The sequence below is a fragment of the Rhopalosiphum padi genome, chromosome 3 (assembly GCF_020882245.1).
Source record: "Rhopalosiphum padi isolate XX-2018 chromosome 3, ASM2088224v1, whole genome shotgun sequence".
In the NCBI taxonomy this organism is placed as follows: Eukaryota; Metazoa; Arthropoda; class Insecta; order Hemiptera; family Aphididae; genus Rhopalosiphum; species Rhopalosiphum padi.
The window spans coordinates 12,872,501-12,892,462 of record NC_083599.1 but is presented as its reverse complement, the minus strand read 5'-3'; the positions used below and the strand labels follow the sequence as shown (position 1 = coordinate 12,892,462).

Below are 19,962 nucleotides of genomic sequence, written 5' to 3'. Positions count from 1 at the left end.
AAACTAAATCCCAAGGGGGCGATCCACCTATCGCCCCCCTTATAACCACCACTGTATATATAATATATGATATATATATATCTATTTATAGTTTAACTTAACTACGTTATACGGCTACGAGACTCTATGATAAAATTTTGTGAATCATAAAATGGGCTTATTTTCAAAAAGGTAATACACAGATATTATTGCAGAAAAGTAAATTTTACCTATTAATGTAATATTAATTATTACTTATTTTACCTCGAAGGATCAAAATAATGAGATTATTTTTTTCTATATACGTACATTTTATTTAACTGCCGTCCTAAGGAAGAATGCCGTAAGTTTTCTTTATGACTTTCGTGAAAAATGAGCTTTTATGTTTAGTGGTTTTTGGTAGTTCTATTTTCATAAATATAACATTTTTCAAAGTAAAATACATAATTTTTTATGGAAATATACTCGACAAATGCAATGGAATTATTCAATTTTATTTAAAATTTTTATTTCCCCAAGATATGCTTGTTTTGATATTCATACTAAGTACGTTATTAATTATTTAGAATAGTTTACTTGGCAAAAATGCCGTAATTCTGGTTACGGCTTTTTTTACGTAGCGTACCAAAATGTACTACTCGTAATTACCAACGATTAAAGAAATAACGCCGTATATTATGAATACTAATTTTCAGTTATAATTTATAACACAATTTGAAAGTAATTTTTTATTTCGACCCCAAAAAGGTTATACTTACCTAGATTAGATATACTTAATAATTTATAATTTATTAAAAAAAAAAAATTGTATATAAAAATATACTAATATACTAATATACTTCATGTACTGGTAAAAATGGTAATCCGAAAAACATTTTTAACCACAGACCTGTTTCATTTTGACTATTATTATATGAAAGTCGAAGACTATTGATTGATTGGATTTTCCGCCATAATGCTTGACCAAAATGGAATCTACAACCTTTAATCTTTACTCTAGTAAATATTTTTTGTACAGCATTATGAGCAGCTATTTCAAAGTCGAGATGGATAATTTTAATAGTTAAAACTTGTCCTAATTCCATACATACATTTTTTATATTGACCCACATTTTTATGTAACAAGATTCAGTTTTAGAAGGTAAAAAACAATGTATTAAAGGAAAATAATAATTCCTGCTCCATCCATGTATAGTATATTGTTGATAAAAATACTTTGGTTTATATGTAAAAGTTCAATATTTGTATATATATAAATGTAACAATAATAATTTCGTCTTGTTTGTATACATAGGTCATTTTTTCGTTTTGACAGGTTAAAATTTCGCAATTTGAAACAAAGTTTAGAGCGTCTTCCAAACTTTTTGGTTAAGTTTGTAGATGTTTTCTACGTTCATATTACATTGACTTCCATATTAAACTTATGTTATTGCTTCCTATTACTGTATTATTGTCTATGGATGACAATAACTCTTTGCGTATTATTTTTCGCGGTGGTTCATGAATGTCATTAGAAGCCTTACGTTTAGATTCATTACGTACCTCTTGGATTTTAATTTTCAATGTCTCCACTTGTTCATGTTTATGTGTGTTTTTATAGTTTTTAGTAGATTCTTCATTTGACTGCATGTTGTAACCATGGACGTACAGTTTTTAATAAAACACCGCCAAACCACATTTCCACTATTACACACTCTAAGTTGTCTGTATTTAAAATTGTTGAGTATTAAGCAATTGCCCCCTTTATTACTCTCAATTATTTTAAAATCCATTATTATGCCTTATTAAAAATATTTTAATAAAACTGCAAAAAATCACTAAATACCTATAGGTAAGCACTGTATATGTATACAGTATACACAAGAGACAAGACCGACTAATAAAATAATAATGAGTGGTGACTAAAGTCTTAAAACGTGTTAGCATGATTATTGCAGTATATCTTAAATCTTATCTTATCTAATTCGTTAGTTAGCAGTAAAAATAGTGTGCGGTTTTAACCACTATAAGTTTGGGGTATTTTGTTATATAATGACCGAAAAAGTGTGCGGTTTTTGTCTATTGACTTTTTTTGGGTCAAAATCAAAAGTGTGCGGTTTTTGGATGCAACCATAACAATACCTTTAACCTTTATCTTGAAATCAAAGTCAGATCTAATCATTATACATTTTTAAAATACATATAAAAATGGAAATATGAAAATAAATTATTAAAATAGATGCTGCAGTATACATTAACATAATGTTAGTAACTATAATTATAAATGTGTTAAATATTTTTTTATATAATAGATATTTAATAATTATAATTTAGATGAATTATTAGTTATGTACCGTTGTATTTTCCCAAAATTTGTTGAGCGAGAATTTGGCGAGAATTCGAAAGAATATCGTCACGTTTTTCTTTTGGTATTATACAATTTTCTGTATGCGAAGATGGCAGAGTCATTCCTTTTTTGTTCGTGCACTTTTTTTGAACAAAATCTAATGTTGGGTATTTTTGATCATTAAACTGAGTTTTAGTAAACAATACATATTTTCCACGTTCAGCTTTTATTAAAACAATGTCTCTCAACAAAACTCTATTTGTGGACTTTAATAGTTTCCGTTGTGCCTTATAATCTTTCTATTGAAAAAAATCAGAGATTACCATTTTTTTTAAGTTAAAATTTCCTTAATTGGCCGCTCCTACTGCTTTGAAAAAATCTTCGAAATCGTATGTTTTCTTCTGACGTTTTAAAGAGAATTCCACCACTTGATGGTGGAAACTATCGGCCGACACAACTGTGTGCCCGGCTTCAAAATATAAGATATGGTCTTCTATTAAATGTTTATATAAATACTTTTTTGTCGATTTATTACTACGATGATCATCAGGAGCTTTTACTTGACCATTGGGTTAATGTCTTAATATATCTAGAACTCTATTATTGGTTTTTTAAAAGTCTAAAGTGGTTAAAAAAGGGGTTTGCATTCTTGTATTTTGATACCTTGGTCATCAGTTATATAAAATTTTAAGGCTTTTTTGCGGTTAGTCAGTTCGGTATTTTTGTGTGTGGTGTACGACAGCAAAACTCCAAACATTATCAGTAATTTAAAATCAAATTTTAAGATACGGCTTATTGGCAACCAATGTCCTAAACAACAATATATATAGTTGAAAAATATAGATTATGAGGAAATGCTAAGTAAAAACGCCGTATTTGAAAAAAAGATACGGCAATATTCTCTAGCAAACTGTGATTACGGCGTTTTTGCTAAGCATCGATTATATTTATAATTACAACTGTGACAATATTTGTTTCTTATAACTTATAAGCACACATTTCTCGATAAATAACCATAGTTACGGCATTTTTACTTAAAAAAAAACGTATAATGTTAAACGTAATACAGAATAATCTCATTTTATTTTTTTTTCGATTTACGGCATTCTTCCTTAGAACGGATGTAATTTACATGAAACTTTTAATCGTATATCCTATGTTCCTATGCACACTTCCGTATAATAATACAATATAATTAATTAATAGTAATAATCAAATAACAATTTGTACTTACTATTTAGGCAAACGTGCAAAATAATTAATAGAATTTAAGTTCAAACATCGAAAATACTGCTAAATAAAATGTTTTATTATATATTGTAATCAGTTTTCTTAATCGAAATTTTAAATAAAAACTTATTCTACATAATAATTGGTCTATTTATATTTTCATTATCGTATTCGTTTAAATTGTATTATTTGACAAACACAGACAATTATAATTGTTTTCAGTCCAACATCAAATATTGCATGTTTACTTTTAACGATTGAACTTTATGATCAAATAGAAAACACAAAACGGTCATCGGGCAAAATTTATGATTTTAATTTATAATTATCTCAATTAACTAGGTATGCTTTTATCAAACTCAACACGGCAACACAATATTGTTCGTTTATTCAGTCTTCTGAAAACTTAACAGAGGTATAAAAACAACTAACAAGCAATAATAAAGAACATACTATTATTTTAACATGTTAATCATATTTTAAAAGAATGTCATATTAATGATTAAACTTTTGTTATTATAATGATTGAATATGTTGTTTTTCGTTTCTATTGAGTTTGTTAGTACACGCGTTGTTAAATAAGTATATAATATAATACAGACGTAGCGTATTATACATTAATACATTATAAAAGGATCAAAATATATTTATTGAGTGTATTAAATTATTAAATAGAATTCTGAACTTGTGTATAACGAGCAGGTATTTAACTTTATTATTTTTCAGACTTAGACAAATGGAAAAAAAAGATAATTCTTTTAACTTCATGTATCATATATCAATTCATCAAATCAAACCTATAAAGTATGATAATATAAGATAATAACGTTATCATCATTTTATTATATGCTTCCGCTTCAAGTACTTCTATACAAATGTGTACTTTAGGGTTTTAAATAATAAAACGCATGCGCTTAATGCAGCTGTACAAATATTTTTTACGCAGGTAGGTAATTCAATAAACGAATGTCTTAAAAACCTTGGTAGGTACTTACCAAAAATTATCGTAAATGTTTGTACAACATTTTTTTATTTTATTTTTATTAAATATTTATATTTGCCTACTCACCCAGTACAGATTTATTAGTGACTATATATAATATAAAATATAGTTATAGATAGGTGCCCGTATTTATCTTATAATTTTTAAAAACTCTATATTTTAAACTATTTATTTGTATTTTCAGAAAGCCAGTAAATCATCATGTATACTGATAAAAGACGCTATAGAATATATTACACAGGTAGATGTTATATAGACTCTATAAAATAGAGGACATGCCATTAAGTACGAGAGCGATATTCAAAAGTCAAAAAGCATATAAGATATAATATAATTAAAAATATTTTGATTCGTCAACATAATGCTAATATAAAATGCCATAATTTATTGTAAATGTATATTGTATTTTTCAAAGAGAATATTTTGAAACAAATTATACTTTGGTGACTAAGTATCAACATTTAAATTATAATAAATTAAGTTAAAATATAAGATCTATTTTGAATTTATTAAATATATTTTACATACAATTAAAATTATATGGATTCCATTCAATGTTATATACTACTTATATTATATTCATAGTATGTTTTACGATTCAATTTTGAAGAATAATAAATTAATATTGTGTACCTACTACCTACATTATATATTATTTTCAAATGTTTACTCTTCTTATCGGGGTAGCACGGTTATAATTTTATAACTATATAAGCGTCAGTAACTTTCTCGTAAAGTTTTTACAGACGTGATAATAAACTCAGTTTTTGAATTGTATATTTTTATTATTATAGGTATGGTGTATATGTAATCAAAATTTATATTCCAGTTGTTATTAATTTACCCCCTTAAATTGTCCCTATTATATGTTTTGATTTCGTTTTTATTATTTTACTTTACAGCTGGAGTTAACAACGATTGATAAAAATATCCATTTAATATACGGCTTGAAAATATACGAACGGATGTTTATTCAAGTATTAAGTATGATATACTATTATCATATTGTAAATATTTACAAAATAAATAATTACCATACTTTTTTTCTTTACAGATAACAAATATATATTTAAATGCATTAGTATGTAACAGTTTTTCACTTAGAACCTGATGGCCATACTATTGGTTTTGATGGGTCAGAGTACAACCTATATATGGGACGTAGAAACAACAGGAACCGATTAAACGTTAAAATTAATGTAATATGTTGTTAATGCATTTATTAAGGCTTTAATTCGTATAATATACGTAATATCGTAGATTAAAGCTAACATTAATTTTTATTAAGGTTAAAGGTACGCCTATTTAACCGGTGTCGATTCCGCTAATTTTTAAAATAACCTAAAGATTAAAAAATTCTGCTAATTTTAAATTGTAAGTTTAAAGGAACACCAAAGTATGGGGGAAATATAAACTCCCTGAACAAAAATTTCAAATCGTAATTTAATCAATCTTTTTAAAATTTACATAGACACTATCGATAATGTACAAGATATAAAGTTTTATTGATAAGTTTATTACTTAAAACTGACAATTATTCAAAACGTTGAAAACATTATTTATAAAAACAGGAAAAGTAGGTAATCGGTCTTGTGTACAGAACGTGTCAAGTGTAGTCTTGCCATTGAGTAAGTCACTGCAATAGTGTAATGTATGTGGTGTTAAATTTGAATTCAATAATAAATCATTGCATACGAAAAGTGATTTTGAGCGCGTTGACAGTCTGTTACCCTAAGGCCTATATAGTATCAATATTTTATTATGTACTTTAATCAATATTGTAGTAATTTATTTTACTACTAGTATAATACCATTATCATGAATTATCACTATTGGATACAAATGTGACTTTGGTCATACGATATATATATTTATTATGTACCCATGATCCGGTGAAATAATTTCCAAAAAAATTAAACCGACGATATTGATATTCCGTCATTGTTTACATGCAACGTGTGTTTGGAAATAAATACATTCGTTGACTTGTTGTACTTGTATTATTATTTATTCCATCAACACATCTAGAAAAATATTTTTTTAAATGTAAATTAATTTTCAATTAATTATTGAAATTAAATAGTAACCGGGATGGCCACATGCAAATTTAGTAGGTGACCGGAATCCATAGGTTGTTTTAAAACTACCTGCAGTAGCGGAATGAATATCGACGCTTCATTATTGTTGAAATTGATGGGGCTACTGTTCGAATTAGTGCGCTCAAAGGTTATTATAGTAGGTACCTATTATATACATATTTAGTAGGGGTCACCAACTGGCGGTCAGCGGTCCGCATCCGGACCGCGAACACTTTTTTACGGACCCTTATCCGCGTAGGTAGTAGATTTTAAAATCTTTATAATATAAATAACTAAAAATTATAAGTTTGTCGTATAAAATTTATATTACGACAAAAAATTAAATTAATCTGAATTGAATAAATGCATAAATAAATCAATATAAATACTAATTTAGAAAAAAAATGTATTTATTAAGGTGTGTAAATTTTTAAAACTGTTAGGGGCCGCAGCCAGTATTTCAAAACGGAACTCCATAGAAATTAGTCGGTGACCCCCGCTATATAGCGTGACTTTTTTAAACATACCCCATTGTTATGCTTAAATTATGTATATATTCAAATTCTGATTTTTACGTAGTTCCGAGTTGTTAAAAAATTATATTTTTAAATATTTTTTTAAGTTTTTTACTTTTTTGAATGACAACATAGTTTCAATTTCATATTCCAAAGCAGAATATTTTTCTGAGTATTTTGATACATAAAAATCGAATTTAGAGCGAGTAGTTTATGAGTTATACGTATTTAAAGTTAAGACAATCGGAGTAGTGGACAAATATTTATAACTCATAAACTACTCGCCCTAAATTCGATTATTATGTATATAAAAATACACAGAAAATTTTGCTGGTTTGGAATATGAAGTTAAAACTCTATGTTGTCCTTCAAAAAAAGTAAAAAACATTTAGAAATATAATTTTTTAATAAAAACATTGTTTTTTTAACAACTCGAAACCATGTAAAAATCAAAATTTTAATACATGCACAATCTAAGCATAATTATGGGGTGAACATGCTTAAAAAAAATTACAGTTCCGCGACGTATTGTATTTTGATTTGATATTTATCGTTCTGGAAATGTTTAAATAACTATATCTATATTGCTGTACGAAATCCCGTTTTATAGGTAACACGATACGACTGTATTACGGGCAAAGATATATCGCGTAAAGGAATTTTCGAGTGCCATATACGTTTCGGGCAATCCGGATTGACAAAGAATCCACTCCTATAGAACGGAACTATCCGTTTATTGGGCCCATCTCGACTACCTCGTCGTCGTTCACACCAGTTTTATTGTAATCGTGTACCTATCGCGCGTATAAAAAGCGTATATTTATTTAGAAAGTCGGTGCGTAGAAAACAATTTGACTCCATCGTCATCATGACGGTATATATTAAAAACCGTGTGCATGTGCAGCGTGCGAGGAAAATCTAAAAACAATATAACATAATATCGTATAATAATATGTAATATTATGTATGTATATATAGATGGTTTATACGGGCCTCCTAAATAATAATATGTTCGTAATGTCACTGCGGTGACCTGTCCCCGCTCTTTTAATTCCATTCGATGGCGGTTGCGTAAGTATAATAATAATAATAATATATGTAAGATAGGACCACCTGCTCTCTGTGGCTTGTCATGTTTGATTTATGTTAATGCATACGCACTGCGCAGCGTGTTGTTTTCGGTTTCGTCGTATCCGTCGTATCGGCCCGTGTTTTCCATTTTATTTATTATTGAATAATGAATATATTATTACGTGTATAAAAAAATATACATAATTTTGTTTTTTTGTCTACTGTTAACGAGCCTAAAACCAGACCCGGCGCATTCAATAGGACTATTGGAGTGTTATCCCTATCCAAATCACTACGCATTATGCAGTATAATAGTTGAATATAAAATTCTACTTGTAGTTGTTTACTTGCCCGAGTGGTTAGAATTCACATCGTTTCACGTTATTACGACACACTTATTTTATACCAAATTAATATTTATGACGCACTGTATATTCGTGTAACGAACGACTTATATACCAATACGTATAATATAATACAATATATTACACGCTACGAAATTTCACGATGATAATGCGATAATAATATTATAGGAAAAATTATACCAAGTGTTATAATATTATATAATAACGAGCTTATGTTTAAATGTATAATATATTCTTCCAATCATATTTTATAGTACCCACACGTAATATCGTTGGATATAGAGTCTCGTTAAAATAAAATCGAAACAAATGTTTCGTACCATTTATATAAATGAATTTATTTGAATAGATAAGACAATTAGCTGCTAGAAATTATAACTTTTTATATTTGTACAAGCAACCATAGGCACAGCTTTTAGTAAACATCATTAGGTCAACAGGTCGTATGTTCACTTCTTGATAAATATGAACTAAAATTTAATGGTTCAAAAATAAATAACAATATCATTAACATTAATTAGACCATATCAGTAATTAAATAAATCATAGTACAACTTTAACATACAATGTTCAAAAATAAAATGAAAAAAAAATGATTCCTTTTAAATATGCATACCTATAGTTGTTCTATTTAATAAAAAATAATTTCAAATCCGTAATAACGAGAAAACATTTATTTTTATACATCTTATTAAATATTTTTATTGGTAGCTTTTGTTATAAAATTGCTGAATAAACATATTCAGAATCATTTTAATATACTTTGTCATTTTAAAACTAATAATAGACTGCGCTCATCATACTTTTTTTGCTAAACATAACTATATATGTACATTTTCATGTAAAATTCAACTATCTATAGCGCCTTGTTCGTTGAAACACTGTACAGCTATATAAATTCAAATGAAATTAAGTTAATTAATTGTTATTAAATATTTATAGGTAAATTATTATGTTTATACTAAATGCCAATTAGTGATATTCAATAATATATAACTACTTAGAATATCAATGTGAATTCGTTTAAAATAATTAGGCTTATCACGATTTATTATTTACAATTATTTAAATGTACAGTACTAAAATTTTAGGTTGATATCTCGATAGTAAACGTTGTATTGTCGAGCAGTGTGCACTGTGCAGTAAAACTTACAAGTTAGTTAGCTACAGTAACACATTTTATTGTTTATGTGATAATAATAATGCTATAATATTAGTTTTAACCAAATATTTTTACGGTAATATAATCTAACCGACTCAAGTCCTAATATTGTACATATTTTGTGTTATATATTTTAATAGTACGATGAGTATAAAAATATAAATATGTTGTGGCTAATTATGACTTATATTCGTTTTATATAATAATATAATATAATATAATTAGTAATTGCCTATCAAGTAATAATCCCAATTAATATATTTTTTAAACAATGAGCTGAACCGAATTCGAACCAAATATTGTCAAAGTATAGTGCGAACCCGAACCGAACTTATATTTATTCAAACGAATTGGCGATCGTCATAATCGCATACTTTCAAAAAAAGGTCATCATTCAAAACCACACATTTTTATACTTAAATTCCGCATATTTTCTTGAAATCAACCCGTTCAATACCGTACATGTTGATATTTATCAATAAACTGTGCGGTTATATGAATGATGCTCAAACGAACCCGAACCGTACCGAACTATTAACATTTTTTATCAAACCAAAATTTGAACTCAGCATTTTTTCTTTTACAAAAAGATTGAAATTATTAAAATTTTAGTCGCAGTGTGTACAATTTAATACACAATTTTATATTTTTTATGTTCTTAACACATTTATAATAATTTTTATAAAATATTAATAGGAAATTAAAAAAAAAATAATAAAATACTGATTTAAAATAAAAGTAATCTAAATAGTAAATAGTTCGGTTCGATTCTGCATTTCGGCATTAGAACAGATTGACCCATCACAATTTTTTTTTTTTATCAAACAAAAAACATGTTCTACTGTAATTATTTATACCTGATGGCGATGATTTGAGTGATAAATATATTAAGGTTCAATAGTCCGTAATACATCGATGATGGCTAGATATACCAATGTAAGACATGCTAGTCAAATAGTATAGTGGGTATATACATTATTCTGTTTTTATTTCCTCGCGGAAAAAATATAGACTAATCCACCAATATAAGTATCATATTATGATGGGGGCTTGGTAAAAAACTAAAAAATATCCTTTTAGATCATAATAAAAAGTATTCGCGTTAATTTTAAATTCTTGAATATTAATAGTATTCCAAATATTTCAATAATTATTATTTAATAAACTTATTGTTTGAAAAATGAATTACCTAAGTAAGAATATTATAATAAATGCAATTTTACAAAAAATAATAAATATATAACTTATTGTAAGTTGCAGGTAAGTATATTTTAAAACAAATTATATAATAATAATTTACAAAAAAATTGTGGGTACGTAACATTTTTGTTTTAACCTGACTTTAAATTTGAAGTATACCTATATTAACAAAAACCTTATATGTGATTTTTTTTTACCATAATACATATTAAAGGTGGAAGTTATTAAAAAATAACGTGATCCAATTATTTAGGTGACAAAGAATTAAAGTCTTTTTTGATATTCTTACCAAATTATATTTTGGGATTAAAAAAAAAAGCTCACTAACGCATCACGTTTGTTTGTTTTGTATATGTTAACAATTCACCCAGTCACCAGGTCACCGTGTCCCTAATTCAAACGAATCGGTCCGAAATGAGTGACCTAAATTGGTGAAATGTGAAACCCTCGAAAAACTCAATTCTAATTAAATAATTATCTATTGTACCAAAGAATGATTTGGCGATTGTACTTCGACCCGACAATATACAGTAAGAGCGCTAATAGCTGCGGCGTTAACCTATATAATTATCGCGTCAGGACGTCATTATACTATACGCTGTCGGAATTGCGTTTCATGTTTTTCTTGTACTCAATATGCCTACCTGTTATAACGCGGTACATGTGCACCTAATAGTATAATATGTGTCTGGCTGCGGTGGTCGACTATTCGGCTGTATATATTATTAAAATCGTCGTAACGACGGAAGAGTTCAAGGACTTATGATAATAATAAAATATAAATTATAATACGTTTATTATACATATCAGACGGGTCGACGGTGTCTTATTTTCATTTTTTTTTTTTTATGAATGTGTTCTCTGTAACATTATTATAATATTTGTATATATTATCGTTGTTGAGCGCGGACACGTGGAAATAATATTATAATCTGGAAGTGACGCTTCTATAGGTAATATAATATATGCGTTACGCACACACTTATGACAATGAAGACTACATCGTTGTGTATTATTTGTCGCTGTTATTTATAGCTTATTATTATATTATATCAAACAATCAGTGTATGGATATTGGCATTTGCGACGGAGTACGATTAGGTACCTATTGTTTTGTGCAATACTGTAAAGCACTTGCAGATTAAAGCTGGTAAAAGTGTTTTGATAAAAGTATACAGATAGTATCTGTGACTATAGTTAAATTAAAATACTTTTTTTTTATTATTTAAAAATGTATTATTTATTTTATAACCTCAATTCAACCACGTAAAGTAAAAAAAATAAATGTGTGCATATTATAGCTAAAACATATTATAATTTATTATATATAGTAAACATATTACACATTTCAATAGAGCTAGGCAAGTGTTCATTCTTGAAATTGAGTCACGTCGAGTATTAATTCTTTAAATTAAGTAAAGTTCATAATTTAATTAGGTATACTAGAATATTTTGTTTATTTTGCTATTGTCCTATATTATTATAAAGGTACAGAACAAAACTAAATAATTCAGTAAAAAATTTATAATTTTTACATTTATATTTTTAAAAATAATGGAATAAACTTGAATAATTTATATTATAAGTCGAGTAAAATTAAATACTCATGGTTATGAATAAAAACAAACAAATAATCAAATTGAAGTATTACTAACCTATGAAGAGTACTCGACCGATACTCGAGAAGTTTTTCAATCTCAAATAGTCACTCAACTAGGCATAAATTAAGTAGGTACTCGACTTCACTTCACTATTTTTTTTTTTAAAACGTCAAAAATAAAACGTTTAAATATGTTTTAGATTTAATATTGAATCAATATATACGTTTATTTCATTTTGAATATTATAATATTTATTTTTATCTTTAAATACAGTTTTTTATAGTCTGACAATTGACTAACTACCAAAAGAAAATTGATAAAAGTAAAATATTAAAATTTAAAGAACAAATAATAGTAAAAAGATAATTTTCACATGCTATAATTTTATCGTTTCTACCTAGAAATTACAACAACCGGACAATCATTAAATCAAACTAAATAAAAAATCAGGAAATTTTTTTTTTTATTATTCAAAATGTTTTTATAAAAATAAAATCAAATCTAAAAATTACATTCCCAGTTGTTAATTGTGTATTTTGTATCTTATTACCTGCCCATTAAATATATAATTTACTATAATAGGCAGCATTAGGCATATATACCGCTAATAATGCAGCCTATATAATTATGCTGGTCTGCTAATGATTTAAAAATGACCGGCAAACATTATGGCGCTGACAACTGAAAAACTGAAATGACAAGCTTGCACTGCACTAGTTGGCGTATCTATGAATACCTACAATTTTTAGTTTATTTTAACTAAGCCAGTGGTATATTTATTCAGTGTAATAAAATAACACATCCCTTTATAATTATATATATTATATACACACATATCTGTGAACATATCTTTAATTTTGATACATCACTAAGGTTATAACTATTCACTATTTTTATAGATGCGTATAATATAATGCGTGTATAAGTAGGGTACATATATTATATTTAGACATTTAGTTTATAAACTACAAAACAAGAGACGTGGGTTGAGAGGAGATGTATATCGTTCTAATCTCTAATCTCCTCTGGTAAATACCAGAACACTGGACCTGGGAAGCTTACTGAGTGGCATAAATCTATGGCTAGGTAATAACGTTATTCGTACATTATAATTTAATTTAATATTGTATGTAATCTAATATCGTTTTTATAATAATATAGCCATACAAATTTCAAAACAGTCAAGTACCTACTTATTCGAATTACAGACTATATAGTAAATAATAAAAAATAAAATTAAAATTATCGTAGCCCATCATAGATACTAGTATAAAATAAAAAAAACATTGGTTCAATTGAAAAAACTTTTAAATTTTTCGTTCAACGGTACGGTTGTTAGTTGGTTGTTTATAAAAATGAAACGAGTTCGTAGTCAACTGCAGCACTAATAACATTGCAGCTTCTTTGTTCCGTTGATTTTGTAATTCAAAACAATACCGAGTATAGGATTCATGATTTAGGCCTCTGGTAAACATAATTTTGATCCGAGAAAGTTTACTGGGTTTAAAAATTAGGAGAGTACCGATCTCGTGTACAATCGGAATGAGCTTACCACCCGGTTATAAACACGCTATACACAGATGTGTTTATTTTTATTTGAGGTCGTGCTCTCCGCTCAATTTCGACAGACCCGACACGTGACCGCGGGGAGGTGCTATAGCGTATAATATATGGCGAAACACCGACTAGGGTCGTTGTAGAATGTACGCTATAACGTCATTATATAGAGTGTATAATATTATAGTTGTGCAACTATGCAGTCCCATAAATATTTTAGTCGGTGTGAGCAGTGTTCTTGTACGTACGTACAAAATATATATAGAAACGTTTATTTCGTTTTTATTTCATTTCGTTTCGTTTTTTTTCCTGTGACGTCGCGGTTGTTCAAAAGATTTTTGTGTCGAACTGCATTATGTGTCCTGTCTGTATATAATATATTATATTATTATGTGCTTACGGTCAAAGATGAAAAAGCCGGTTTGGCTAAGGAGAAAAACGGGTGTGGCGGTGACCGTAATGAAAAATGTTTTTATTTATCATCATATCTTTGTATTTATCGACCCTTCAAGGAATCGTTTGACTGCGTTGAACTCGCCTGCGGGCATTTTCCACCGTCGTCCCTTTTTATTATACATTGCGCGTATAATAATATAATACTCAGTCCTAAAATACGAAATCTGAAAATATTATATACCGTTTTTTGTATACCGTAGTCTATATCTAAAATGTGAAACTGTAAAACGTATATATAACCGTGAACGTAACACATGTGTACACGCGTAGCCATCACGTAGGTATTATAAAAATATTTATTGTTGTAAAGATTTCGGTGGCTATACAGTAAAAATAAAAAAAAAATAAAAAAAACGAAATAGGAATTAGGATGAGCGACCTGGTTGCGCGTCTATACGTGATACGAATACATTCTGGGCCTACCAAAACATCTGGTTGACACTGTAGCCTGGTTGTGATATTTATAATTATTCTTTGTTTCCGTTACGGTATCGAAAAGGGCTCGAGTATAATAATAATAAAATACAATATTTATTACGAATGATTTTATTTTTAGGTTTCATAAGCAGTAGCGGATCCAGAGGTCACTCAAGCGGGGGAGGGGAGAGGGCGAATTAAAAAATGATATTACCTATTTTTATATAACTTGTAATTTATTGGATGCTAATTATTTGGATTATTTTACCAACTATTATGCTCTGTGTGTTATTAGTAGTATCAAAATAATAAAAATATCAGCTTTCAACTCAATTGTATAACATAAAAATAACGTAAAAAATACGGTTCATGGTGGGGGGGGGGGGGTGATCGCCCCATCGCTACCCCCCTCGTATCCACCACTGTTCACAAGTGATCTAAATGCTACTATTAATATTGTAATAATATTCTTCTTTTATACGTCTGTAATATTAATTAATGATTGTTTAGTTCATTAAATATCGGTTTTGCGAGCATAATATTATATTTTATTAAATAAATATTAGAATTCATCACTGAAATTTGAACGAAAATATCGAACGTACGCAGTCGAAAGCATCCGTGTAAACAGATACCTTATCACTTTTCAGTAAACGTTCATATTTGATTACTCGTCGAGGTTCGTATTACCATATATGGACTTGCAGTCGATTTGATAGGATTGTACGCGTTATTTATAAATTCTAAAAAAAATATTTACAATATCCGAACAAAGTATAATATATAATACAAGTACAAAGTATTATATTTTAGTTGACATATTATAATATAGTACAATATCCGGTGGCCTCATTTCGTTTCGAGTCCAATTTTCCCAAGGCCGGTCCATAGATTTTTATTATATTTTATTGTTCAGCCGCACGTGTGCATATTGTATAGCAATAGCGCCGAACAAAAAGAACAACGCTTTTTCGGAATATCTATTCGCACTACATTGGGTATATACACCACATAATTATATACAATTATTATATTATATACTCTGTTTGATGAGAGTGACACAAACGAATAAATAGAATTGCGTTTGTCATAATAATACAGGTGGGCACTGCCGTCGCCGCGTACGATTCCGACGCGGTTCACTGTGCGGTCGCGCGGACTGCGGTATTACGGCGATGCATATTATCCACGACGTCTACAGTGGGGCAGAGACACGTGCGGGCCGGCCAGCGACCGTAATGGCGCTAAGCAAATCAAATTCCATTCAATCAGACTATATATTATAATATTATTGTACGTACAGCGGTCTGTTCCCACGGGCCGCGACGACGGATTATTCTTTATTGTTTATCAGCGATGATATATTATTGTTACAAAATGTTGTCATCTGTTTTTTTACGCTTCGTTTGAGAACACTTGTTGATAGTGGGCGAGGTCAAAAACATTGATATTAATATGTAGATAAAGCAATATAATATATACACGAAACACGGCGTTGTATATGCAATTATATTATAATAGTATCGTGTTATATGGACCGGATATTGATGCTCCGATAAACCAATAGAAACGCTGCAGTTATGGCCGAAACATAATTTAAAACTATTTTTAAATATGACCTTTAGAAAATAAAAATCGAAGATTAGAGAAGTAGTATATATATATATATACTATAAAATCGAAGTTTACGACATTTTATTATATATATGACGACAATTTGTGTTATTTTATTGTTGTATATCGTTGCTGTATGACTTATTGGATTTTACGTATCTATAGTATACATAATATAATAAGTAAAAAAATAGTTGACGATTTCTATTCGAATTACTTTAAAATGTTGAAAAAATCCCCCAAAAAATTATAAAAAAATTAAAACAATGGAAAATAAAACCAGTTGTTTAGATTTGTTATAGTCGTCGATAGGTATACTACATATTTGATATTATATTCATAGTTCGACAACCATAGCTTAACTATATAGAAATAAAACAATCGTCCAGATCAGTGATGATTATTAGCAAATCGTTTTTTAATATTACCACGACGACAATAAATTTATTATTTTACACGATTGATACAACATAATATCTGTCATGTACAACCGATTGCCGTTCGTTCACCTAATGGTTGCCAAGAAAAACGTTTAATACACTTAAACAGTATATATATACCGTTTATGTGGCGTTTAAGATGTATAGAGTACGTCGGTTTAAAAATTATTTCGTTTCATCACATTCATCCTGCAGATATTTTATTATGTATATATTTTCGAACTTGTACGCACTCTAACGAAACGAAATAAAAATAAAACGTTGGCAATATTACAAATACGGGATGTGCGAGCGCATGTGTGAAAGAAATTAGCATTTTGCTGTAAGACGGATTTACAGTGTATTGTATATTTTATTGTTGTAAGGGAACAAAGTGCGTTATGCGTTTCGCAGTTTTGACGCATGCAACATATATATATATATAAGCCGTCTAGAATAAGTTCTATTGTTATGATAATACGTATAAATATAGATAGGTAATATATATATATATATTTAATGTAAGCACGCGCAATCGTAAGTAAAAGACGATTTATTTACTATATAATATATGCTATTCTATAATTGGATTTCTAAAATAAACGGCGCCGGCGCGTGGGTAAAACGGAAAAAGTTAATTTTGGCCGTTTTTTGTAATTATTATTACGCTATGCTGCCGTGGAAAACGAAAATAATGTTCTGCGCAGGTAGCTTTTCTTCATTTTTATTCAAAAAATATGATTGACAGTAATTGTTACTGTTTGAAAATTAGCCGGGAAAAATAAAATCCATTAGATTTAAATGATTTATTACAGAGAAATGAGATGTTTTTTTTTCTTAAAAGTCAATGATTTTTTATTCATTCTCTTTTACACTCGGCCATATAGCTCCGTGCAAATAATTTATTTTTGATTTAGCATACTATTATACCTATACAACGATTGATTTACAATAGACGTGCAAACCTAATGTTTTTTCGTGGTCTCGCCGTTGATTATGTTTACGTACAGTATACATATGTTATCGAATTGTCGGTCAATTGTATATACATTTTTTAGACCATTAAAAAAAAAAACTAATAAAATGTGATAAAACGAGAAATCGATAACAAATGAGTATTTTATTTTTATTTTTATTTTTTTTCAAGTACCTCTAACGACTTTTCCTCGGCCGCTCACACAAAATAATTACAATCACTCACAGTGCTGCAGCATAATAGTGTTCACACGCTGGCGTCGACATCGATGAGGATTGTCTTTTCAAGGCCATCACCATACTCGCGGTGCATATTTGTAGGCTGAAGCGACCAATCGAAATTCTTTATATCCTGTCCTGCAGGTGTGTTTATATTTTATATACATACATAATAAAATATATAATGTATTTGTATATATATATATAATGGAATTATAATAAAACGCAGTCTCCCGCATTCCAATGCACTACACGACTCCCGTACGCGCATGAACAACATAATATATGCATCGCTGTTGAGTATTCAAACGTATTAATTCCACTGTTCCAGATGTCCAAATTTAATTTCGTGGACACCGATCTGAATCCATTATTGTATAATATTATTTAACATCTATACAGACACACGAGTTTAACATAATATTATAATATATGCCTATAATATGTAATATATATATATTAAAAAACCAGATTTGTATTCATTTCGTTTGGGGACTTTCGTGAACATACGTTTTATTTCTTTCCGAATATACAGGTATATTATAGACGTATAGTAATAGTTATTATAATTATAGGCGTGTTATGAGGAACACGGTAAACTATATGTTTATTCCACACAACATATATCAGTTTGAATATTGTTTTATAAATCTCGAGTTTCTTTCAAATTGTGAATCTACATTTAATTTAAATTTTTATGTTATTAAATATTATAGTAATGTTATCGGCTGCACTTTCATAATCTCTTTATAGCCGGCAGAGGGACTGGCAACACGGCACCCCCTCCACTTGGTATTTTTAAACGAGATTTATTGAATATTTTTATAGTTAATTAAAAACCGTGGTGCCAACGTAGTGTGGCGTGTTTAAAACTTTATAATAGTTTTATAGTTTCCAGATAATTATATGTTTGACCGGTTTATCACTAATAATTATCACCTTTAGCATACAGTATAAATTGGTCTGTTTTTAAACGTTACCAGCATTTACACTAATCTATAATAAATATTAACGAAATATTTAAAATTATTATCTATGTGTAATTCGTTGATATTCTGTGATAAATGACCTTGTGGCGTCTTTTAGTTTTAAGTCGATTGTTTAAATCGAATTAAAGTTTATTTAATGCACTGAGCAGTGATATTTTGTCTTTAGCTAACATACGCGCGACATAATTAAAATGAAAATTTAAATGATTGGCCTAGTAAAGCATTGATAATACTAAAAACATTATTATTTCTTGACTATTTTTGTTTATCTACTAGAGAACCACTTTCCTATTTCTTTGATTTGTTCTCGCTAAATCTAAAAAAATTTGTATTAAAAAAAAAATCAAAGAACTCTGCTGTGTAGATGTTGAGCGTACTGTTAAATAGGTTACTGTCATTGAAGCGTTAAATTTGAATTCAATGGTAAATTAAAGCCTACGAAAAAGAATTCTGAGTGGGGACAGTATGTCAGACACTGTCTATTACTTATAATTTATTTTATTATATTTCTATATTATTATTATTATTATTATTATTAAATCTTTAACTATTAATATACTAATATTAATTATTAGTTATACTGTAGATTGTATTATTTTTACCCAAAAAGTTCACAATTATTACACTATTAATAATTATAATAGTATATGATACGTATAGTATATAATTTACATAATATATTATATATATATATATATAAATTGTTATCAACTTTTTAGTCAACACCTACCGACTATTTAAAATTTATTTTACGGTTATATAGTAATACCAATATACCATAGGTTC

The 19,962-nt window shown here is 28.3% G+C and overlaps 1 pseudogene; it reads right to left on the bottom strand.

The window, feature by feature from the left end:
* Positions 1-809: 809 nt before the first annotated feature.
* Positions 810-19,962, bottom strand: part of LOC132924810 (uncharacterized) — a 77,520-nt pseudogene continuing 58,367 nt past the window's right edge.